At 37.4% G+C, this 26,226-nt stretch overlaps 1 protein-coding gene across 6 annotated transcripts in view; it reads right to left on the bottom strand.

The window, feature by feature from the left end:
• The window catches only part of fyn.L (FYN proto-oncogene, Src family tyrosine kinase L homeolog), a 133,400-nt gene that overhangs the window by 89,011 nt on the left and 18,163 nt on the right, over positions 1-26,226 (bottom strand). For 4 of the 6 annotated variants that reach the window (XM_018261614.2, XM_018261613.2, XM_041562056.1 and 1 more), the window contains exon 2: positions 8,130-8,221. The exons of 1 other annotated variant lie outside the window; for it this stretch is intronic. The gene's annotated coding sequence lies outside the window, so the exon portion shown is untranslated. 6 annotated transcript variants of the gene reach the window in all.

Below are 26,226 nucleotides of genomic sequence, written 5' to 3'. Positions count from 1 at the left end.
TTTATACCTACCCCTTGGTGCAGTTTCAGGCATTGGAGTTCCACGTGGGGTGGGGATGGTAGTGTTTTTTTTTTTTAAAACATTTGAATTCTCCTTTAAGATATGGAGATCTAAATTACAGAAAGCCCCATTATCCGGAAAATCCCAGGTCCCAAGCATTCTGGATAACAGGTCCCACACCTGTGTTATATAATGATTAATATTGCCATGCTTCTGCAAACCAAAAATAAATACAAACTAGGTAAAGAACACAAATGCACAATGGTGCTCTGGGGGGCAGGGTTGTCAACTTGACTTCATCTCATTGTTTCAGAATAATTGCTCGGTTTTTTTTCTTGCAACAATGGAAATTAATGGTAGAAAAGAAAAACACTGTCTATGATTGATTTTTTTCAGTGCCATCATTTAAATCAATGACATTCTAATTAAATACTGGCAAAAATTAATATTAGAAGCCTATTAAAAAGTCTAAAGGATTTATTATATTGTCACAAAGTTGTGCTTTTCCCTGCATAAAACACAATGCTTTTTAAGTGATCTTCATTATTCACATTCTAGTAGAAAACAAAATGCAGCTCGTCCCTATAGATTTTAAATTCTATAAATATATTTAAAAACTCTGAACTACTTTTCTTTCCAAGATATAAAACCTATTATTGCAATTCCTTGAATGAAAATTCCTCAAATAAAGATCATTGATTTTACAGCCTCCTTGGTATTCCAGAGTCATCAAAAAGTTTTCTCGCGAGGAAACTTCGGAATACGAAGTGATGCGTGTGGCATGCCGCATGCGATTTTTCATTTTAGCCGGCGCAAGACAGAGGTAAGGCCAGGTGACTAAATCTCCCCAAATCGCCCAGTGTGACCTTACCCTAAAGGCGAACTACCCTTTAACCAGATGACATTTCATTTGGACTCACACCTTGCAAATGTAAAATTAGTCTATTGAAAATGTTTATGCTCTTTTTTGCATTGCCACGAAGTTTGTTAAACGCATAACACATAAATATGTGGAGCCTGGTTTGTTGCAAAATCTTATGTGATTTAAAAGAGATAAACACACCATAAAACTGGCCCACTGTGCTCCTTAGTTCTCTAAAGAAGATGAACAAGAACATTTACCAATGAAAATGCTGCTTACCAGCATGAGAATTATTCTATTGAATATTGTCAATAAAGCCAAGTAAGGGGGAAAGAAAATTCTCCCACCTGTACTCTATAATTAAAAGTTAGACGTGGCTGATGTGATAGCTGTGACTCTGAACAAGGCAGAGCTGTATTCCTGGCACACAAAACTATGCTCAGATGGGGTTTCTCTCTCCAAGGCAATAGATCCAGATAATGTCTTCATTTCCTCTTCCCTTCATCATACACCCATGATTTCCTACAATAGAATTGCCATAATGTTCAAGGGAAATCTGGCTTAGCTACACACACTATAACAGCAGTTCTAGGGAAGTGTCATGCGTCCTGAAAATGAATGTTCAGTCTGATGCAGACCCTGGGGCTGGGACGAATTTGCCTAATCTGCAGGTTTTATATGAAAATTCTACCTCACAGTTCTTTAGGGCCCAGAGTCCCATTTGTTAGCAGTTTTATTGCACCCTATTCAAGATATAAACAAAGGAAATGACAAATTCTTCAACACTTCAGACCACCCAAACAGATCTATGTTATAGAGCCTGGGTAATTAGGAAAATAGAAAATGTTCAATGCTGTAAAAATGCCACAAAAGGGAGTTTTCACATGATTACATCATTATAATAACTGATTAGCACAAGTTAAGTATATTTATTTACAAATGAAGAGACCCATTCTGATGTATGTTGCTGTGCATTAGAGATGGGCACGAAGCTGTTTCACATATCCATTCATAAGGTTCAGGAAACAATAGTTAAAGTGGATATAAACCCAAAAAATAAATGTTTTTCCTAATGAAAGATAGTGTAATCATCTAAGCAACTATCCAATAAATATTATTTAAAAACTCTTGATGGTATTAAAGTTATTGTAAATGTAACACTCATTAAAAGCAGTATGTATCTATTTCCACTGATAGTTATGAATTTTAAAACAATGTAGCCAGAGCTAAATGATTTACACATTTGTCTTGGTTGGAGGTGAGTCGGCAACTTCTGACTACATTGTTTCAAGGGTCAGAACCAATGTTCCCTCTAAGGTGTGCACTCGTGCACACAAATGTTGAGGCCAGTGCACACAAAAAATTGTGGTGCGCACAAACAAATTTTTGTGAACACACCAAATTTTGTATTAATTCTGACCTGAGCACACAATTTTAAAAAACCACACACACAAGTTTAAAAGGTGGGCACAAAAGATTTTTTTAGCGCACATAACCAAGAAGGAATTAGAGGAAACATTGGTCAGAACCCATACTGCAGAAAGGGACACACAGATACTGCTTTCAGTTTGAGTTGGTTTGTAGTTAGTTTCCACTTTCAATTGCAGTTTAAGAACATTTTAAAACAATTGGATATTTGTTATTTCTTGAATTAAACAGCAAAATTTTAATTATTCTATGTTTTACAAAAAGTATGTTCAGCAGAAGCGCTATTCCTTGTACTTAACAAGGGGTATACCGCCCCTTTAACTTCGATTCTAAAACAAGGCAGTGGCAGAACAAATGTTATTGTTTCCCATAGCTTACTAGAAAACCATAAATGTATTTACAGAACAGGTAATGTCAGATATTGCTTACTGTGATTTTATAGATGCATTGTATTAGGGACAGAAACTAGGTAGGCTAAAACTACTCAAGTGTGCTCCTTAGGAGTAAGCCCCATGGGTAAAGAAGCCCTTGGTATTTGATTGCTTTTCTGAAATAGAGCATTAGAATGCATATAAGATAAAAGTGACACAAAACTGGTAACACTATTTTCACTGAGCAAAAATAGCAGTAAAACAGTGTTCTAATTTCTTAGGAAACGTAAAATTACTGATTGCATATAAGCTACTAGTGTGAATGAAGTATAATAAAAAAAATATATATAATCTCTGTGCCACTAGGACATGTAGCTGCTATACAAATAAAGGATGAACATAATACTAATACATATGAAATGAGTTTGGATCTAGTCTCTGCACACTACGAGAAAATCAAGCAAATAGTGCATCTGTGTTTTCTATATAATACCCATCACAGCCTTATTTCCTGTTGGAAACCACCCTCCTCCCTGATATGACGTTTTGTGTTTCCTGTAGGGTTTCTTTTGTGTTTCCAAATCTTTGTGTTAGTGCTCTGTTTTTGGGATAATTTACAATAGGAACGCGGGTTTTCAGTAACTAAAGAAATTCCCTTGTAAATACGTAAAGCCATTTTCTATGTACACCATAACAGAACTAAATAGCTGCTGACATAATCCCTCTAGGAAATGGGCTAGATAAAAAAAAACCCAGAAAACAGTACTTATTACTATTATTAAGAACAGTTCTAGGTTCAAAAACTGGTGCAACATTACCAGAGGTGCTTCAGGGGTTCATGCCACCACCCCTCACATTATGGGGCAGATTCACTAAAGGGTGAAGTGGCTGTAGCTAGCTAAAATTTGCCAGAAATCTCATCCGCAGGGATATTGTCAATTTACTAACAGTCGTAGACGTCAATTTGCTAGCGAAAGAGGCCGTCGTTATCGCAGCTTCTCGTCCTATCGCCAGGCACATTTTCGTTCAGACGAACGGTCGTTACTCCGCAAATTCATTAGTGCAATTTTACAGAAAGTTACCTCTTTCGCCAGAGTTTCCTTCGCTACCTTAGACCTGGCAAACTGATAAGATGAAGCTACATCCTCCTCAATTTTATGCCATTATATTCTGTATGCCGGAAGCTCATAAAAATTGTAAAAAAAAAACACTGGCGTTTTTTCATTTTTTAAAGATGGAAAGTAATTAGGCTTAAGAAGATTTTGGATAAATTTAGACACATGGCATACCCATGATTTTAGAAAAAAATCTCAAGTTTTCCAAGTTGTAAAAAAATACAGAAAAATTCTGCAAGAACCCTATCCAAATACTAAGGAATTTTACAAACTACCTGTAGTTGTGTACTGATGGTATAAAATGTGTGACAAGGCAATACAAAGGAGAGTTGATCTTCACTAAAGGATACGTTGAAAGGATTGAAGGAAGATGCCTTCAAAAGTCCTAACTATTTAAAATGTTTGTTTTAGCATTTCTTTCCCAACCAATGGGGGGGGGGGGCATGCCACATTTGTTTTAGGGTGGGCTCATGTCTAGGGCATTAGAGGCTCTCTTTTGTCTTTATTTTGCTTCCTTGGACATCTGTATTAAAAAGTGGTCACTTCACGCATTTGAACTAACATACCTAATAAAGACATCCATATGACCTATATGTACCTGCCCTATTCAAAGTAACCTAAGAGTAATAATGAAGTTTCACTCTGAAGAATTAAAAGCTATCGAAATATCGCTATGAAATGGTCACGCTGACGAATTAATGTTAGCGAAACTTCACCAGCGTTCGGCTGCTGAGACGCAACTTTGCATTTTAGTGAATAAGCATACTGGTAACGAATTTGCACCTGATGAACTGGCGTGAAGTGTGGCGGACTGTTCGCTGTTAAAAATTCGACCTTTAGTGAATTTGCCCCTATGTCTTTTATGCCAGAGTAGCAGGAAGAGGAGACATGTGCATCTCAGAGAGCACAGTACAACACTTGAAGACCATAATTTCCATTTTTGCAGCCCCTGGTAACCTGACACACACTGAGGTTGCCCCCTTGTCTTATGGCTAAGTGTGCCTAATGGTACTTAAATATACTTGCACTGTGCTCCAAGTTTGTTGTGCCTACTTTTTGTATGAGGTACAAAGTGAAGCATGCTCAGGTGGATGTGAGTCCTGTATCCAACGCCTGTCTTGAGGTGAGGAAAGAGCCATCGTTGAATGCTGCACCTATCGTAGCTCAATATTGCACTGGTCAAATCACTTGCGTTTAAAAAGTGTGTAAATGCACACCCATGCCACAGCAGTTTAAATAGTACTAAATGTTTTCATGATTGTCAAGAAAGTGTAAAGCCTACTGAAGGAGGATAAATCTGCCTCTAACTTTCGGGACATTTTCCTCATGTCTTAAACACAATTTCTAAATTGCATATATTTGAGAGGTAATACAGGTATGGGACCTGTTATCCAGTATGCTTGGAACCTGGGACTTTCCGGATAATGGGTCTTTCCGTGATTTGTATCTTCTTACCTTAAGTCTACTTGACAACTATGTAAACATTAAAAAACCCATTACGTTTTTTCTGCTTCAAATAAGGATTAATTATATCTTCGTTTGGATAAAGTACAAGCTACTACTTTGTTATTACAGAGAAAAAGGGAATCATTTTTAAAAAGTAGGATTATTTGTATAAAATGGAGTCTGCATGGGAGACTGCCTTTCTGTAATTCAGAGTTTTCCCGGATAAAGGATCCCATACCTGTACAATTTGATCCGTTAATTGCCACATATTTTCACTGAGCATTAATATTTTGTCAAAGTGAGAAATTATCAGCTTGTTATCAAATGGTATGTATAAAATAATTTCCTTCTGTGTAAATTAGCCCAATTGAATAAAATAACTGAATGTACCTTTTGTGTGATACTGCCTACTATTCTCTGCATTGCCAAGACGGGGGGGGGGCACATTTACTAAGGGTCGAATATCGAGGGTTAATGAACCCGCGATATTCGACCATCTAAGTAAAATCCTTCGACTTCGAATATCGAAGTCGAAGGATTTACCGCATTTACTTTGATCGAACAATCAAACGAAAAATCGTTCGAACGATTCAAAGGATTTTAATCCATCGATCGAACGATTTTCCTTTGATCAGAAGAAAAGCTTATGGGGAAGGACCCCATAGGCTAACATTGGTGCTCTGTAGGTTTTAGGTGGCGAAGTAGGTAGTCAATTTTTTTTTAAAGCGACAGTACTTTGACAATCGAATGGTCGAACAGTCGAACGATTTTTAGTTTGAATCGTTCGATTCGAAGTCGTAGTCGAAGGTCGAAATAGCCAATTCGATGGTCGAAGTAGCCAAAAAATACCTTCGAAATTCGAAATTTTTTTCATTCTAATCCTTCACTCAAGCTTAGTAAATGTGCCCCTTAATGTGGCAGGTAGAGATGGTCACCTTCCAAACACTTTTTTCATTTCAATTTTTTCAGATTGTTCACCAGAAATTAAGACTTTATTCAGTTGCTTTCCATATTATAGTTTTGACCCTTTTTCCAAAATTGAAACTTAAAGTTTACTGTTCCTGGTGCAGATTCTGAAGTCTTACAATTTGCTACATTAACTGATTTCTCAGCAGCATCTATGGAATATTAGCAACTATTATATCAATTATAAAAGCTGCCTTTCATTAAACTGAAGGATTCTGCTGAAGGTGAAAGACTAAACTTTGAACTTTAATATTAATAAAATGGACACAAATAGAAAATAGAAAGTAACTAAAAAAGTATCTATTTCTGGGGAAACCAACTGAACTGAAAAAAGTGTTTTGGACGGTGAAACTTAAGTTACCATGGTCCCACCCAAAAGCTGACACCCCCACCCAAACATCATATATATTTACATTAAACTTAGGCACTGGTATTCTGAGATTCTTTTTTAGTTTAAGCCCCACATCAGTCTGTAATTGCAGAAACAAATATAATGACAAATAGACATTCTGCCTACATCTCACCCAGGATTCAGGGATTTAGTTTGGGATTATTTTTGTAAACATCAGATTTCATCAAATCCTTGCTCCTTGAAGAACTGAATTCGAACACTAAGGGGCAGATTTATCAAAGGTCGAAGTTAAAAAAACTTCGAACTTAGAATTCAAAAAGACCAACCGAATGGTGGTTGAAGGTTTTTGGGGTTGAAGTGGGCCTACTTCAAATCGTTTTCTTTGAAGCAAGCAATTTCCATAGGCTGCAATAAAACTACACTACAAGCTGGGAGGGGGTAAAGTAATATATGATCAATCAATCAGCAGCCAGCGTTAACTGGTTACCTGTTTAAAAACAAACATCATATTTGTTGATATGGGTTACTGCACCAGGGCAAATTTTGTGTCTTTTATAACATTTTGGAGATGTCTAAACCATGGTAGGCCAACCTTAATAACCAACAAATATAGCTCTAAATACATTTTCCCCCCTAGAAATTTGAAGGTATCTGCTAAAAATAAACACGCTTTTATTGCAGGCGTTTTGGTGCAAGTCACTACCAATATAAACATACAGTGCTCAATTTTACATTGCTACAAACACTTTGTCGTCATTGCACATTACATGATTACATTATTATGTCTGCCAATGCACCTAACAAAGCTTGGATTGATAAAAATTTGTTTTGGTGAAAACGTGAATTAGTCTAAAGGTTTGTGGAAGAATAGAATGAATAATTGGTAATTTAGAGATATGCTTGGCTGATATAAATGCATGAAAATGCTAACAGGTGGTTTTATTAGCCTCATTATAGTTTTGTAATAATGTGCCATAAAAAACACCACGTGCGCCATAACTCAGTGAGAAAAGACCTAAGCTTATTTTGAGTGTCAGTGCTCTGCAATGAAAATATTTGAGAGAATAAAATGTGTAGCGTTTATTTGCGAAAATGAGATAGTAACGGGTCTGAATACTTTTGCATGTCATTTACTGTAACTGCAATTTTCCTGAAGCATAGATTTCAGTTAATGGAGCTGCACATCCTCAAATATGTTTGCATAAACTCTGTAAGAGGTTAGATCTACTTTGAAAACACTGAAATGCTGATAGCAGCAAGGAAATGGAAAGGAGAAGAGCGATATTGATATTCTTTCTGCTGTAATGGTTTGCCTTAATTACTTTCATATCACTACTAAACCTAATCTATAGAAATGCAAATTTGCTTATACACCTTTTTAGACTTATCCCTTTGTAAATTCATTTAAAGACTAGAATTCATAAGGAATGTTATTGTCTACAACAACATTTGACTTCATATATTTAACTGCAAGATAAATTCTTCATATTTATTACTTTTAGTGCTCCAGATTATATTTACTGCACTGAATTCTATATTTGCTTGAACAAAAGCCACCCCCTTGATTATCAATGAAAAAAGACAATTACCAGAAAACTGCAACTCCAACACATTTACAGTCACTAACGGTGTCCGAAAAAAAAAGATGAGCTTGAATATATGATGATCCTGTTTTTTCAGCCTGGAAAATGAGAAAGAAAATACATTGTGCAGTCAGTTACTAAATACTCTTTTCTGTACCTGTCATACATTGAATGAATGAGTGATAAGAAAGAAAATTAGCAAGATGATAAATAGTTCATCCTTTCTGCTTTACTTGTAACCATGGCATCAACTACAAATAAGGAAGAGCATACAAAAAAGAAACAATGTAGCCTGGGTGCATGTAAATTAATAATGTAGAGTAAAATGCTTTTGAAAGGGCTTAAACAATAGAAGCCATAAAAAATATCTATACACAGTTGGATATTTCTTTAAAGAGGATGTAAAGGCATAAAAAATAAAATCCCATTTTTACTTTCTTTAATGAAAAAGAAACCTATCTCCAATACTGTATACTTTAATTAAAAAATATGAACGGTCAGAAACCTGACTGTATGCAGTGAAATTCCTCCTTCATTTACTTGCTCTGACTGCTGTGGATAGAAAACTTCAGACAGTCCCTAACTGCTGTGCAGGGAAACAATTATACTTACAGTCAGCAGGGGGCAACCCCCTCACCTTACTTCCCAGCCATGCAGAACTCAAACAGCTTTGGTTTTTTCCCTATTGAGCAGTCGGCGACTGTGTAGAGATTCGTATTGAATTTTGTTTTTGCTTTATATCCCCTTTAATGTTTCCAACTCTAGTGGCAGGGACAAAGATCATGGAGCCAGATTTATACAGATAAACTGGGATTCTATTTGGAGGTTTTTTTTTTGCTGCAGCCACTGGTTCTGCAGAGTTGGAAAAAGTTTGTATTAAACAATACAAAAACTATAAAATCCACATTAGATTACATGACAACATGACAACATAGGACCCACTGCAGTCTGCATATCCCCTTTAATGTTTCCAACTCTAGTGGCAGGGACAAAGATCATGGAGCCAGATTTATACAGATAAACTGGGATTCTATTTGGAGGTTTTTTTTTGTTGCAGCCACTGGTTCTGCAGAGTTGGAGAAAGTTTGTATTAAACAATACAAAACTATAAAATCCACATTAGATTACATGACAACATAGGAGCCACTGCAGTCTGCATATTCTGATTATTAATCAGTTTTGCTGTATCAGCTTCTGGCAGATATTATTTGACTTGTGCTGTTTTGATAAATTATGACGATCCCTAAGCAGCAGCTCAGACCACACTGAGCATGTGCATAGTTTTGGTCTTGCAAAGATGTTTAACAAAGTTACAATATGCTGACCCCCTGTGGCCAACTTTGAAAGCATAAATCATTTGTTTTATTAGGCTTCTGGTGCAGTATATTCATGTTTATGTTTAGTATACAAAATACAGCATTTCTAGAATTATTCTATTTTAGAGTTTAGTTCCCCTTTAAAGGAACCAACATAGCCCCGCTTTTCAGGATGGGTCTAATGAATAAATCTTTTCCAGGGACACTGCAGCTGCCCCATGTTTGGTTCTTGTAAGGTCGATAGATCACAAGTGCACACATAAACAGAAGTCTGCTATGCAGAGGGATTATCTGAGCTCTGATAATTCATCTCACAAGGGGAAAAATGGATTGGCTTCAATCTCGCCCGGTTTAGCTCAAGAAATATCAAAAAGCATTGATTTTTCATGATTAAAATAAGACAAAAAAAGAACCATCAGCCCAAGCTCTATTCACTATCTCATGTAATTATGTATGTACCTGCACCAATATATGTTCCTAATGCCAAAATGCTTATTCAGACTTTTCTGATGGGATGCATGCAAGGAACACATATGCAAGGAATCCCAGAATATAGCACCAGCCTTCAGGAGGCGTTTCTCTGGTGTGTATTGGCAACTGACTTGCACATAGTAAATTGCACACATTAGAGCACCTGAAGTGATATCACTTTCAATCTGTGTGCAGAGAGCCGATCACTGCATTCAAGATAAATATTTGGAAGATGTGCTAATGAATATGTATATTTTATTTTATATATCATCTTAAGCATATTTATCTGTAAAAAGGTAAATAAGGGTTCATAAGGAATATAAAACTGGTTCGACCCTGTAATGTAACATTCCCTAGAGAAGAGAATCTAGACTGAGGAGATTTATATAAAGTGGTTACTATGGAATATAAACAGACATAAAAGAAAAAGTACACATGTCCTAACCACTGAACAGTTATCAGAAAAATAGGCAGCAATGGTCTCTAGGTTTCTAAGAAACTGCCCTGCTCTGAATACTTTGGATTCTGACTAAATTAAGAAGAAGACAAAGTTACATATAAGTAAGAAGCTTGTAGCAAACCCACGGTCCAAGGGTGTTATCCTTATTCCTTGTCCTTTAAAAAACAATTATATATATATATATATATATATATATATTTTGGATATGTGCTGCCAAGAAGTGAACTTTTAACCCAATATCGGTCTTACACTGCTCTGTTTAAAGGTACCGTATATACTCGTGTATAAGCCGACCCGTGTATAAGCCGAGGTACCTAATTTACCTAAGAAAACTGGAAAAATTTATTGACTCGTGTATAAGCCTAGGGGCTGATTGAAAATCAATCTGTACCTGCACCCACTGAATAACAATGAAAGGTAGGCCTGCCCACAGTTTAAAAAAAAAAAATTGTAAGCACACCAGTCACAGTAAAATAACTTATAACTCAACCAGGGGCAGAGAGATGGAAAGATGCAGCAACTACATACGAGGCTCCTTCTGCGGCCCCAACAGTGTGCAGGACACATGTAAATGTTTACAGTCCGCAGCAAGAGCTTTGAAATTCCTCTGCTTATTTTGGTCACAAACTCTTCTAGGAGAATATGGCCTGGATGGGGGAAGGGGGTCCAATAATCCCATTATTATAAATAAGCCCCTGTTTAGCAGTTGGTGCTGCCATGCTGGTTCCTGTAGGGAGAAGATAATCCATATAGAATACAGGGCTAGCAGTGGGTGCTGGGAAATAACACAACACTTTATACAAAAGGGCCCTGGTCCCCACACCCCATTTTGTGAGCCTATGAATATCAATGAAGTGAGGAGTTACTAATGACACACCCAGGTGCTGAAAGTAGGGGTTATTTTCTTTCAAATACCGTATATACTCCGTATATACGCCAATCCCTCACCGGATCCCTCACCTCCCTCTCCCATAGCGCATCAGGACTCTGTGACTGACTGTCACGATCGCCGCCCGGAGCAGGTCCAGGAGCTCCGGGCGGCGCGTCCTTCCCTGCCGGCGTCGCTCCCAAAATGGCGGCGCCCATGGCCGCCACGTGGGTAGCGGCGCCGGCGCCTCTACCCACGTGGCGGCCATGGGCGCCGCCATTTTGGAAGGACGCCGGCAGGGAAGGACGCGCCGCCCGGAGCTCCTGGACCTGCTCCGGGCGGCGATCGTGACAGTCAGTCACAGAGTCCTGATGCGCTATGGGAGAGGGAGGTGAGGGATCCGGTGAGGGATTGGCGTATATACGGAGTATATATGGGAGAGGGAGGTGAGGGATCCGGTGAGGGATTGGCGTATGACCCGCGTATAAGCCGAGGTCGAGTTTTCAGCACATTTTGGGTGCTGAAAAACTCGGCTTATACGCGAGTATATACGGTATACCTAAGAAATATTTATACAAGATACAAAAGCCCAAATTTTCTATGTGATATGACAGATTGGTGTCTCTATACATGGGTGATTTGTCCTTCCATCGGCTTACTTCCCAGTGCATGGGTTCCTCCGAAGGGCCTGCCTGACCAATATCTGGACGAAAATCAGTCAGATATTGACTGAGCATGGTTAAAGATCCCATTAGGGTGAGGGCCCACATCGGCAGGTTGATGTGGTTCTCATCCCAACGGCCTGCATTTACCTCAAAGTGGGAATATTGTGGATAAATCTGCTCCTTGACATTACCAAATGAGCGGATCTTTAAATGTATGCCCAGCATACGGTAAGTCAGCAAGTACAATTTTCCTATGATTTCCATTGACTCCAGTATTCTGACAGGGTTGTTGATATGCCTTACAATATATAACGCTTTCTATTATTGCCTTTAATGTTTTCTACAGTGGTGTTTACATTGTGCATATAACTGGGATAAAAAGGTTCCAGTGCACATTTGTGGCTATAGTGAAGAAAATCCATTTCTTGCAATAACCCCTTTTTTAATTACAGAAAAATCCATACAATGTACATTAAGAAACTGCCATGTGTGGGAAAATCAATAGCTCTTCTATAAAGTGAAAGTATTGAGCCTCAAGGAAATGTGAATATAATAAATACTGTTTGGGAGATGTGGGTACATCTCATAGAGCACAATGAAAGGCAGATCAGGGAATGGAACAACTACCACACTGTATGCTTAATGAGGCATCTATACATGTGCATGAGAGACGGGTCACGAGAAGTTCATAACATGACGACAGAAGTGACCCCCATGCTCAACAAGAGGAACATTCTGAGTATGGGTTCCAATAAGGGTCTATCTCTGAAATTTACAAAGCAGTCTTTCACAGGAAGCATCTGTTTTTTGCTTTATTAAAGGGGATAAAAATCCAAAAATAAAATTTTGAAGGAAAATGTAATTATAAGCAACTTTCCAGAATACATTCATTAAACATTTTCAATGATTTTAAAGTTATATGTATTTGCAATTAAAAACTGCTGATTCTGTCTCTTAAGGTAAAGCTACACGGGAAATTTTGATCATATTTTGTGCGTCAAGACTTTATCTGATATTGTCATCCAACACTACACAACACCACAGAACAGCACAAAATTTGCAGGATCCTACGAAATCTGATCCCCACAGCTTTAATGTTAAGTCGGATAAGATAAAGTCGGATGGTGTTGTTTGTTCTGCATCTACATCCAACATTTAGGGGGTTATCCCCGTATCGATTGATTTTTTTCGGGTTTTTTGCCTGAGACCCCAAATTTTTCAGATTTGTTGGCAATAACTTCAAATTGAGATTGGTGCCTCTCCCACTGACTTATACAGGACCTCAATAGGTCTGAGATGGTAGATTTTCAGATTCAGTTTTTTTGCTGCATGGGGGAATCTCAAAAAAAAATCTATTTTTTTTTCACTAAAAATTCTAATTTTTGCCCTATAAAAGTCTGACCAGATAAATTCGAGGCTTAGTAAATAACCCCCTCAATTTATTTCAATGGAAAAGAAAGTCAGTTAGACAGCATCAGATTTTATCTCGCAGCATGCAGTCCTCACATCTAACAGTTGTGTCGGATGGACATATCAGATTTTTGTAGCAGTCCCAATATATTTTGATCCATGCAAATACTGTATATCTGACTTGTAGGATGACTTTTTTCCTTCCAGCAACATCCTAAAAAAATCTCCTGTGGAGCTTAGCCCTTAAACTAAAAAATTATCAGGCTTGCAAGCTTCAGGTACGTCGATTCAAATTCTGGTATCAAAAAGGGTTATATTATTATTATTATTAACATGTATTTTTAGAGCACCAACATATTGCACTGCGCTGCATTTAAAAATAACTTTAAAGCCACTTGAAATGTATAACCAATGAATAATGAAAACTGGCTAAAATTACAGTTTCTTTTATTATACAAAATATGGTTTGGGGGATAGAGCTAGATTTCATATTACAGATTACTGTTATTTGAGACAAATCATGCCCTTGCCATATTATATAACAGCTCTACCACAAAGAAATGATAAAAAGAACAAAAAAAATGACTTTGTCCCAAGAAGCAGCAGCAAGGGGTTATTACAAAACTCATGACAGATAATGCCTTCTGGAACTATAAACTTCAGAACAATTATTTTACTCCTATTGTCATACATCAATGGCATATGGTAAATCCATTCATAAGGCCTTTCTGTAGTGTACTGAAAAACACAATATTAAGAAGAAATACAGTTTTCACTATGACTGGCTAATGCTAAAATGAACCAGCTGCTGAACATACCCTTAACACTTTTTATTTGAAAGAATACCTGTTTTAGTCATACAGATGGGATGCATGGGGTAAAGCTCCCCATAGACGCGACGATTCTTCTTGCCAAACGACCGATTTTAGGGAAGTCCGACCAATCCTTCAAAATTATCGTGCGGTTAGTGGGATTCGAACGATCGTACATCTTACAATTTTTCGGCCGACATCTGTCAGGAAATTGATCTGCCAGGTCAAAAAATCTTTGTCGGTCCCAGTGCAATCTATCTATGTTTGCAGGGCCAAGCAGGCAGCTCCCCTTTGTTTTCCTGGCAAATTGGTCTTTTTAGTTGATGGTAAATTCATACGATCGTACGATCATTCTGAGAAGATCGTGGTCTCACGATCAGGATCTGATCTTTTAAAAATCTCAACCTCTATGGCCATCTTAAGTGCACCTGTAATTAATCTGTACACATAAGAGCACTCTTAAGGGCAGATTTATCAAAATGTGAGATTAAAGTTTAATTAATAAAAACTCACCTATTGATTCCTATGAGATTTTTAAAAGTATTTAGCAGTGGGTGAGTTAGAACTCACCATTTGATAAATATGCTATAAAAATCCCATAGGAATGGACAAAACATGTGTGAGTTTTTATTTATGAAAATCCAAACTCACATTTTGATAAATCTGCCCCCCAATTTGTAAAAGGGTTAGCTTTTGTAATGAATAAAAAACAATAAGTCTCCAGAGGTAACTGCACACTTAACAAGTATCAGAGCTGTACATTTTTTTATTATGCTTCATTGCATAGGTATTATGCTTAGAAATCATGAAAGGTCCTTTCAATAGATCTGTTGTAGGAAATAATACTACAGGTACCCTTTATCTGGAACCCCTTTATCTAGAAAGTTTCTAATTACAGGATGGCCATCTGGACTCCATTATAATCAAATTACTCAAATGTTTAAAAATAATTAGCTTTATCTTTGTAATAATGAAACAGTAACTTGATCCCATCTAAGATATAATAAATCCTTATTGTAGGCAAAACAGTCCTATTGGTTGTTAATGTTTACATCATTTATAGCAGTCAAAGTAGGGAGATCCCATTTACGGAAAGACCCCTTATCCAGAAAACCCCAGGTCCTGTTTATTAGGATAGGCAAACCTATCCCAATAGGTGCAGTTACCAAGACCAATCTTTTTTTCATGAAAACAATTTACTAAAAAGGAGAGTAAATAAAATGTTATACTAATACAGTAGCTTCTGTGGATTAATTGTCCACAGCAACAAATAATCTGACTCGGGATCTTTTCATAAGAAGGAAAGTCACATATTTCTTATAGAGGCTTACTTACAGAAAACACTGCAGTTATTGTCAATTTCCTTCCAAAATATGTATGAAGACAATACAATTTGAAATATTTATGCTGATTTCGAAGAGCCCTCTGTTTCCATAAACAACCAAAGAGCAGGCTTATGAATATCCAAATGTCCAATTCCAAAAGAACTGCCAATCAAAAAAAACTAAATAACATGTTAACATGTTTTGACTAACATGTTAACATGTTTTTATTTGCAAAATAAAACCCTAAGGCACTCAACAGCTCTAAAGCCAACAAACATGGAAAATACTACAGGTAATATCCTGAATTAGCACCTAGTTTACCACAATAATAAAAAATCATGTTTAAAAGAGAAAAAAAACATACATATGGAGCAGCAGTTGGCTGCTGCTTGAGACGTTTGCTCCATCTGTAACATCTATGTATGTATAAATATAGAGCTGGCCTTGGCAGAAGCCTCAGCATATTGTTATAATTTGTTTATATAGTGCTAACAAAATATCACACAATTGGACTGCATTTTTGCATTTTGTAATTTTGTTTAGCTGTTCATTTTGAGGCTGTTAAATCCTCTATACATGCACATCCACACCAATACAACATGCTTACATATTATTGTCACATTCAAAACATTGAGCAGAGTTATTCAGGTACAGAAAATATTAACCCCACACAGCTTGCAACCTAATTCAGGTGACATATCTGACCATAGTCTTATTATTCAGATGATTTAAAGGGATTCTGTCATGGGAAAACATACTTTTTTACAAAAATCATCAGTTAATAGTGCTCCTCCAGTAATCCTGCATTGAAATCCACTTTCAAAAGAGAAAACAGACTTTTTATACTTGATTTTAAAATCTGTAATGGGGCTAGACATACTCTTAAGTTGGCCATAAACGTGGAGATCCGCTAGTTTGGCGATTTGGCCCACATTGAAGTGGGCCCAACGATCAGATCAGAATGGGTCTGATATGGGCAGTCGGATCGCAGGACCACTTAGCATATTTAACCTGCCCGATCGAGATATCGTCGGTTGGCCCCACACACGGGCCAATAAGCTGCCGATTCGGTCTGTCGCCAGCTTTTATTGGCCCGTGTATTGAGGTCTTTAGGACCCCAAGTGCTCTCAGTCATGTAACTTGTGATCTGATAAACTTTAGTCACCCTTTACTGCTGCACTGCAAGTTGGAGTGATTTCACCCCCCCCACTTTAACCCCCAGCAGCCAAACAACAGAACAACAGGAAGGTAACAAGATAACAGCTACATGACACCTGCATTTACAGTTACAGGTAGGAATTTCGGGTCCAAATATAGATGCAGATCAGGTTGTCTGTCTCATCTTATTTCTTATCTTATCTATATTGCACTCCTTTAAATTTTTCCTGTCCCTCCTATTCTGATGATGTCACTTCCAGTTTGCAGCAACAGCACTTCCTGTTTAATAGTGGTCAATGGCTTGAGGATAAGGCAGTTGTGGTTCAGGTCTTGTAGCAAATCCAAGTGGCTAAAAATTCAGGTTGCGGGTCACAGGTTGCAGATTGGCACAGGCTACATAGCCAATGAACCCCAATTTTTATGGACTGAACTGGAAAACTTTAAAATTTTAAATTAAAATGTATTTTTAATGGATGATTGTTTAATATTAATTTAAATCAAGTAATCAATATGCAGTGTGGTGGTATCTGGACATAATTTCACCTACAGTGATTTAGCAATGTCAGTACATAAAGGTGGATTAAAAAATGGATAGTTACTGTTTTAGCACTGCCATCCACAGACTCCTTGTTACACCCCTAAAAACAAAGTGTTCAATTTTTATTCTAAAATATGCTTTATATATATTATTGAAACAGTTCTGTTTCCCGTCTTTCTGAATAAAGACCCATTTTCAAAAGGGGCCATATTTTACCCCTGGAGAGTTCTAGAATGCATTTGCATCCTCCCCCAGTTCTTCTCATAAGGCCTTTTGTTATATCTGATATTGCACACAGTGGGAAGTGTATAATATTTTGAATTAGTAAGTGTTTTGTATTGGACACTACAAACTCTGTGGTTTACTATTAAATATTTGGAAATAAAAGTCTTTATGGATTGCATGTTCTTACGTTCCATTAATAAATTACAGCCATGTACATGTTTTCACTGCTAAAATTTAGTGCAAAAAAAAAATCTATTTCTACTATATTCTTTGAATTAAGGCAGATCGTTTGCAGAGAGAGAATGCAACTTCGTCTATCAGAAAAACAATGTAAGATATAAGATTTCTTCTACACTTAAATAAGCCACCATCATATATGTCTGTTAATAGCTTCTTCCATGTGAAAGTAAAACATTTCCTTTTAGAGCAAGAAATCTGCATGAGATATTTTACTACTGAATAGCAGGGCAAATCAGATAAAGGATTTTTTTTATCCTCTCCCAACTAAAACTGAAACGAGCAATTCTCTTCTTGTTTTGGTCAGCAATTTCTAATTGCTTTGCCAGCACAACCTTTACCTTTAAATTAAATTTGCATTAACACAGAAGGTAAGATTGGGGCAGATCAAGGGTAGAACGTTTGCCAGTAACTTTGTAGTACTGGACTCCTACCACCTAGGCCTTTAATATACAGGTCAGTGAAATACAAGTTGGTGGGCAAACCTATAGCCATCCAACACCCACAATATCTCAATACCTGTAACTTGGATCTCCATGCCTTAAGTCAACTAAAAAAACATATAAACACTAATTAAACCCAATAGGATTGCTTTGCCTTCAATAAGGACTAATTGTATCATAGTTGAGATCAAGTACACACTATAGTTTCATTATTACAGAGAAAAAGGAAATGTTATTTCATGAAAATGGAATCTATGGGAAATGGTCTTCCCATAATTCCTGGATAATGAGTTTTCAGATAACTCCATTATTATCCCCACTCCCCAGGCCTGGTGCCTCGGTGTTATATCTGATTCTGTCCTCGCCTTCACACTGATCTTGCCCATTCCTGCCACTTCTATCTCAAATTGTACTTGATAGATCGCAAGCTCTATTAAACAGGACACTCTTTGAATCCTGTACTGATATTTTTATGCAATCTGTATAAACAATTCTTTTGTACCTGTAACGTAAGGTATCTCAAACTCAGAACTAACCCCAAGAACCCGGTCACGGCTCACTTTTCTGCCTATACCAACCTTATTTGGCTTCGGGAGCAGTCCTCCACTACTCAGATTCTGCAGGACTTAATGTGAAAGGACCAAGGAGAGAGATCTGAACAGGCTAGGGAAACAAATATATGTGGAAAGAACGGGGGAGCAGTCACCGAGACATGAGCAGGCAGGGTCAATACCAGACGGGCAACGCAGCACCAAAACAGATAACAAAAGAGAATTTGAGGCCAAAGGCCGAGGTCAAAACAAACAGTAGCATGGTACAAAATCGGGATCCAGAGAATAGTCAATATACAGGCAGAGGTCGGTACAGGTGGCAGGATGGCAGAGTCAGGAACAGGCAAGGGTCAGGAACAAGAATAGACTAGAGAAGTGAACCCAGGAACTATAGGAATAGACCTTTATGTTGGGCAATGGGAATAAGACATTTGCGCCTTTAAATATTTCAATTCCAACTGCGATGATGTGACGCGAAGAAGACAGCCGAAGGTATCCAAGCCACGCAAACAAGGAAGCGGTATCATGGTGAAGAAGCAGGTGTGGGCATCCCCACTAGACCACCAGATTTTACAGTACCATAATGACATATATGTCATTACAAAGCAAAAAAATGCACTGAAATGGTCCCAATTTTTACTCACAATGCATCATTAGTCGTGTAATAGCAGGCACATGCTATACAGGTACCTCTAGCTCTTTATAGTCAGTAACGCAGATTCTTCTAAGAATGGTAAAATGGTATATTTACTCCAGAAGGCAAAATATTTTCTTTGTGGTGATGTGACTGCTGCTCATTCCCACTCTTGCTTTGTGTCAGACAAGTTACATTATGAAAATAATCCAGGATGGAATTACTCACAATAGACACATTTCAGTTTTGTTTATATCAAAGCAGGAAAAAGAAAACAGCTTGACAAATAATTTCCAGTCATCGAACAAAAATATCTCAACTGTTTGTCTCAGTAAATATGTGGGTGTAAACATGAATCAAATCGGAAACTGTGCCCTTCTATTTTATAGAATTCTTGCTATTTTGTGGGACTCATACTTTGTGTAAACTACATTCAGGGCTGTATTTAGGTCCAGTCCTGCCCAAGGCACTATACTTCAACCTGTCCCCTTGTCCCAGTGATCGGAGAGCTGTCCTTCTGTCCTTAACATGCGCTCTGGCGCAGGGGCAGGTACTAATCCAGAAGACCACTTAACTATTGGTAAGTGGTCAATAATGCAGCAGAGAATATCCAGTAGCACACTAATCAGTTGTAAGGTATTTAACCCATATACTGTACACATGTACAAAGGGCAATATTTCAGGCCCCATGGGCCCTTTATCAAGCCTTGGAATTTTCTCTACAGCAGATGCAATGTCATCCAAGTTATTATATTATCAGATGACTAAAATAGCATTACTGGGGATGTAGGTCACTACCAGTGTTAGGGCTACATAATAAGCCAAATTCATCTCCTTGAGTGCTTAGGCACAAAATCATCCCCAGAGCATCAAAAGGCAACTGGCACTCCCAATCTTAGGTGCTGAAATCCAAAATCATCTAGAAGCTGCAGCTTTTCCATTATCTGTCTTAAAAATGGTGAGCTGCAGGTTGGAACTAGGAAAACTATTTTTTGTGCAGAACTTACTCTATTTGAGTGATTTCAGGGAACAAGCAAGTTCCAGTTGTATAGGTAGGAATAGAAATCCCTCTCTTTCAGCCAGCAAATTTACAAATAACATAATGTTAACAACAATTATAATAATTATATGGTAGTCATACACAGAGTTTTAAACTTAATGTGACAAACCAGTCATCTAAAAAATATGTTTGTTACTATTTTTCGTAGTTTACAGACATGTAGATAATTTCCAAGAATTTAAGTGAAATCCAAAGAGCAACTGGCATGCTTTCCTGCTAGCTCTAACACTTAATGCAAAGCACTTTTTATTTGTAATTTGTAGAGGACAGATGTATAATTTGTAATGCTATCCTCCTATACTTTTGCTAATTAAACCACATATTAACCAGATACTTGTTACAGCAAATGAGTCAGAATTTAATTTCCCAATAACAGAATGACTCTGTAACATAATAGACACGCCCACCTAATTAGCATGTTAGCTGATGGCAAAGAAAGAGCCTTCGTATTAGATTGTTATGGAAGGGATGCATTTATCAATTTTAAAATGATTTATTGCATATGTGACATGAAACTAACTGCCTCAAGACTGCTGACAATTTGTAACAACATGTATTAAGAGAAAGCTGGGGGAGGGGGGTTAACAATTTTCTTAGCACTTATCACTTTCTCTCTGTGCTTTATACTGTAAATCACTGTACAGGTTCCCTATGAAGGAAGTAATGTATAAGAAAAAATATTCTGTAAATGATGAAAAAACAAATGTAGAATGTATTTTATTTTACTGTGTGTTCCATCATGAAATATAATTTTCCCATAAGTATGCAACCAGCTGCTATTCTAATGACTGTGTCCCTACAAACAATCTGTATACAGAAACATGAAAGTCAACAGGAATCTGTACACATAACTGTTTATCAGTTAGTTACATGAGGTCATAAAATCCTTTGCCATATAGGCTTCCCATCCAAGTGCAGTTTCATTTATAATTTACTTCTGTCATTCTGTGTTTTTCCAACTCATAATCCCCAGTGCAATAAAATTTAAGGTCTCAACAGAGGAGTTTGCAGACTTTCCTTTTCGTACATTTAGGAAAGCAGGTCTGCAAACTTTTACTACTGGACTTGCACACTGCATTTTTCATACGCACCCCCCAAACTGAGAAGCCTAATTTTAAAATGGGATGTAATTACAAAAATAAATTTGTCTAATGAAACAAATTGTAATGCTGAGCAATTTTCTAATAAATATTTATTATGTATTTTCAACAGTTATATGAATATGAAAGTGTGCATTTCTGCACCTAAAACCACTCCGTGTGCCTGCACCCAGGCCAACGTAATGGATCTGGTTGCAGGAAAAGTAAAGGGCTTAATCCAGCATAGGGACTGATTCTCGGCCTACATTTTTCAGTAGACCGAGTTTCATCCCCATGTGACATTAGCCCAACTGTAAGTATTCTGTCAGCTCTGAAAATTGTTGCAAAGGGAGGAGCAGCATATATAGAGCTGGCATTGGCCCTCGCTGTTTAGTAATTAGATGAACATTATTACCATACACAGTGTGAATTACTGTAGGTTGGACTGCCCTCTTTGCTAAAATTTCTAGCAGCTTCCCTAACTCCTGTTGGGCTTCTACCATTCTGATAATAGTGTCAGTGGACTGGGAGTCAGCCAGAGCTTGTGTTATATCTGATTCAGTTTGTTGTCTAGCATATTTAAATGTGAACGATCGCGAAAATGAAAATTTAATATAAGCTTCATCATACTGAAATAAGTCAACTAAATACTGTTTCTGAAATAATCAAGTTTATCTTTAATATTTCTCTCTCAGCATCTAATTCTCTTCATTCTCTCTTCATGCAGGTCAGATATTCATTGGCAGTTAGATCCAATATATCCTATAGTGGGGCTCCTTTTGCCTAGAAGATATATTAGAGCTCACTCTATTAAAATCACCAGACATCATGTCTCTCTACATGCAGAATTTGTGCAAAAGGCAGTTATTTTGTTTTGTACTGGAATCAGTTATTTATTTGAATGAGCTCTAATTCATCTGCTAGGAAAGCAACCGCCCCCCATAAGATATATTGGATCATTCACCTGACACCCAATCGCTGCATGAAGACAGAATGAGGAGATACAGATGCTGAGAGAGAAATAGTAAAGATAAACATTATTATCATTATTCAGAAACGGTACAGAATTTTTAAATTGATTGTATTTAGAAGCCTATATTACATTTTCATTTTCGTGATAGTTCCCCTTTTATCAAAGAGATAGAGTGAGCCCCTTATAAAGGCCTTACCAGCATCCAGCAGACACAAACAAGTCAGACACAGAACGCTCATTACGCTCGCTTATTGTTGCCGCAAAGTAGGAATTACTTTCATTATCCACGGATGTTGTATCCATTTCAAAGTGGGTCACCATAGTGCACCCTGGTTTTTGGGGTTGCACCCACATTAAGTCACTGGGACATGATCAGAGCAGGCACAGAGTAGTATCTTGACATTAAAAAATTTCAATTGTAGCTAGAAAAAAGTCAATGTGAGATAATGCAGCAGTGGAGGCCTTGTAACATGTATATTGCAGTTTTTGTGGATTCCACCACTTCCACACATTTTTTTTAAGTAGGCAAAATGTTATATTTTTGGGTTTAGATTCCCTTTTATGTAGTTCCTAATGGTATGCAGTAACCTCATACAACTATAAAGGGAGAGCATACATCCTTTTTCAACAATAGCTGAGTGATTAGGGCTTGTGCAGAACATACTTTTTGTCTATTGTTTTAATTAAGAAATATCTATGTTTCTGTTATTTCTGGCACAAAATAAGTATTTGGAGCCAGTTTCGCTTTAGAACTTCCTGTCACTTCTAGTCACAAAGAACTTCAACAATGGAGATGATGAAAATAATTACCAGTCTACTGAGTAGCCCCTAATAATAACCTGATCAAAGGCTGCTGCTTAGATAAGGGAGGGATTTGTTTGTTTGTTTGTTTAATGGTAAATTGAAAGCTCTGAACAAATTGCCCTGCTCATAAAGGAAGGTGCTGGTGGGTTCAGTGAACATAGACAAACTTTCAAATTAGTGCTTTAGAATGGCACAAGAGAAAAGGATTTTTTAAGGAAAATTAAAACTACAGACAGAATGAAATTTCAGCACAAGTCCTATTTAATTAAATTTTAGCAAAGTGTTTTTAGGTATACACTGTCCCTTTAACAAACTACACCAACGCATAATGATCTCTACGATAAGTGCAGTTATGCTTAACATAACCTGCAGTTTTAATATGAATGGTGTAACCACAGACAAATTTCCGTGGTCTTGTTCTTTATTACACTGCAAACTTGGTTTTCTCAATTAGAAGTGCACCTGTTTCAACCCATGGATGGAACAGGCAATTTAGCATTTTCCGTTGAGCTTTATGTAGTAGGGTTTAGTTTGGGGCATATAAAGAAACATGACCACATACAGTTGTGCTACATGCAGCTGCTTCACTCCTTCAATACCTGCCTGATTCTGTTTAACCTCCAGAAACTGGTAATGTTAAAGTCATTAAAGTAGTGGTGAATTTTTAATGGTTTTCATTATTTATTTTTATAGTTTTATAGTTGTTTACCTTTTTCTGACACTTTGAAGTTTTTAAATGGGCCTTGCTGACTCCCTTCTAAAAAAACCAAATGCTCTGTAAGGCTACAAATGTATTGTTATTGTTACTTTTTATTAATGATCCTTATATTCAGGCACTCTACTATTTATATTCCAGTATCTTATTCAAATCAATGCATGTTGCTAAGGTAATTTGGACCCTAGTTACCAGATTGCTTAAGATTCAAATTGAAGAGATGCTGAATAAAAAGCTAAATAACTCAAAAACCACAAATAATAAAAAATGAAAACGTATTGAAAATTGTCTCAAAATTGTCTCTACATCATACTAAAAGTTATCTCAAAGGTGAACAATCCCTTTTAAAGAGAACTCTGTAACAGAATATGTACCTTCAGCTGTAATGATGGCTTCAACTATTTACCCGATGAACCATATTTGTACTTATACGTATGCTGCTTACATATAATGAATGTTATCTTCAGTCCAGTAATCTATGGGAACCATTTAAACCCTATTCCATAATTTAATTAAGAAGAAGCACTACTAGACAATTAAAAATAATTCCTGTATGCTGCTCCTCGTCACTGTACTAGTGCAAATTTCACCTATCTTAATAAATAGAGGCCTGGGGTTTATGTAGTAACATGGTCAGATATTTACCCTGATCCAGAAACCCTCAGCAGGCAATATTTAAGTTTGTGGGTTTTTTTTATTCATACTATATTAAAACAAATGTAACTGCTGATTGCCTGTTGTCATGGGTTCATTAATCAGGACAAAGACTTAGGAACAGCTGTCATCTCAATTTCCCATTTAATTTTAAGGAATTGAGCTATTCAGCAATTTCCAGCAGGCTTTAGAAGTAATTATCCTCTGCACTCCTTGTTCTTAACATCATATATGACAGAATATGCCTCAACATGAGCCTGCCACCAAAGATTTTTATTAAAAGAGTAATAAACTTCAGCCATATGCTGGCTTGAATTTTTTTCTTATGAATTCATGGTTTTTCAAATAAATGACATCACTGAATGTAAATTCCCTCACTTAACATGCTTACTACCTTCAGTTACCGGGCTGGGAAGTACAGGCTGCATTCCACTTAAAAGCCTTATTGTATTATTTATTTTGCCTTTTATACAGACCCAATGCATGTACCGACTACAGTACAGCATGTTCCTCCTTTACATTTGACTTGTATGTACAAAATATTCATGGAGAAGATTAGATCGTTTTCGCCCAGTCTACACAAGCACAATATATCTAGCACCATAAAACTACAGAATGTCATTAAAGAAGGAAAGCTACTGAGGCAGTTTATTGGCAATAGATTAACCACAATAGCAGCGCCGGATTTCTTTGTGGGCCGCCCCTAGGCCACGCGGTCCTAGTGCCCGCCTACACATCCCCTTCCCAGCGCGCTGGCGAAAAAACACCGGTGCAGCTGGTGTAATTGAATGGGGACACACACGTCCCCATAATGCCTTGCCGCAAATCCGGGCCTGCACAATAGTACAAGCAATAACACTATATTTGTTCTGTAGACTGCTTTACCATGCATGAGTAAACAGGTCTAGAAACTCTCTCTCTGTTTGTTTAGGATAGCAGGTGCTTTATTAGCTTGGTGTGACATCACTTCCTGCATGAGTCTATCCCTGCTCACTCATAGTTCTGGGCTCAGATTACAGCAGGGAGGGGAGGAAGGGAGAGGGAGAGAGGAGCAAACTGAGCATGCTCACGCCCTAGCCCTGGAGGTTTATGCTGAAAACAGGAAGTCTGATTCAGAAGCCCATTTGTACACAATAGAAAGAAATAAATGAGGTGTTTCTTTTGACAGAGGACTCAGAGTGGCATTACTTTGAGGGTTTATTGGTGTATTTATATACAGTAGAGCTTTCTGATAAAACATACTTAGTTTTAGCCTTTCCTTCTACTTTAATGGGCATTTTTAGATTGTTGGCACTGTGTTTGATAATGACGTGCCATTAAATGAGCTCAAGGAGAACTAAAGATAACTCGTAATGGCCTGATTGCAAGGCATCAATAGGTATTATAGTTTTAATTGTGCAATAAAGAAATAGCAGATATAAAATATCAGTTGGATATGCTTTCACAGACCAGAATGGAAGCATGTTTTGGCTATAATCTTGTGTGGCCTGACCCTAAAGACAGGACATTTAAAATATATTCTATTTCAACAGTGCTGTAACCTATTTTCCTTCCTTAAGGGTCAGGCCACACAAGCAGAAATCTTCTCATCTTCGGGGCGACAATCTCCCGAACTGCCTTCCCCCTGCCCCCCGCCGGCTAAAACGAAAATCGACTTGGGAAGGCACACGCGGCGCTGTGAAAACCAATTCCAAATTGTCTTAGA

This window comes from Xenopus laevis, chromosome 5L (genome assembly GCF_017654675.1).
Source record: "Xenopus laevis strain J_2021 chromosome 5L, Xenopus_laevis_v10.1, whole genome shotgun sequence".
NCBI lineage: Eukaryota > Metazoa > Chordata > Amphibia > Anura > Pipidae > Xenopus > Xenopus laevis.
The sequence above is the reverse complement of the archived record's forward strand: the minus strand, read 5'-3'. Positions and strand labels throughout refer to the sequence as shown.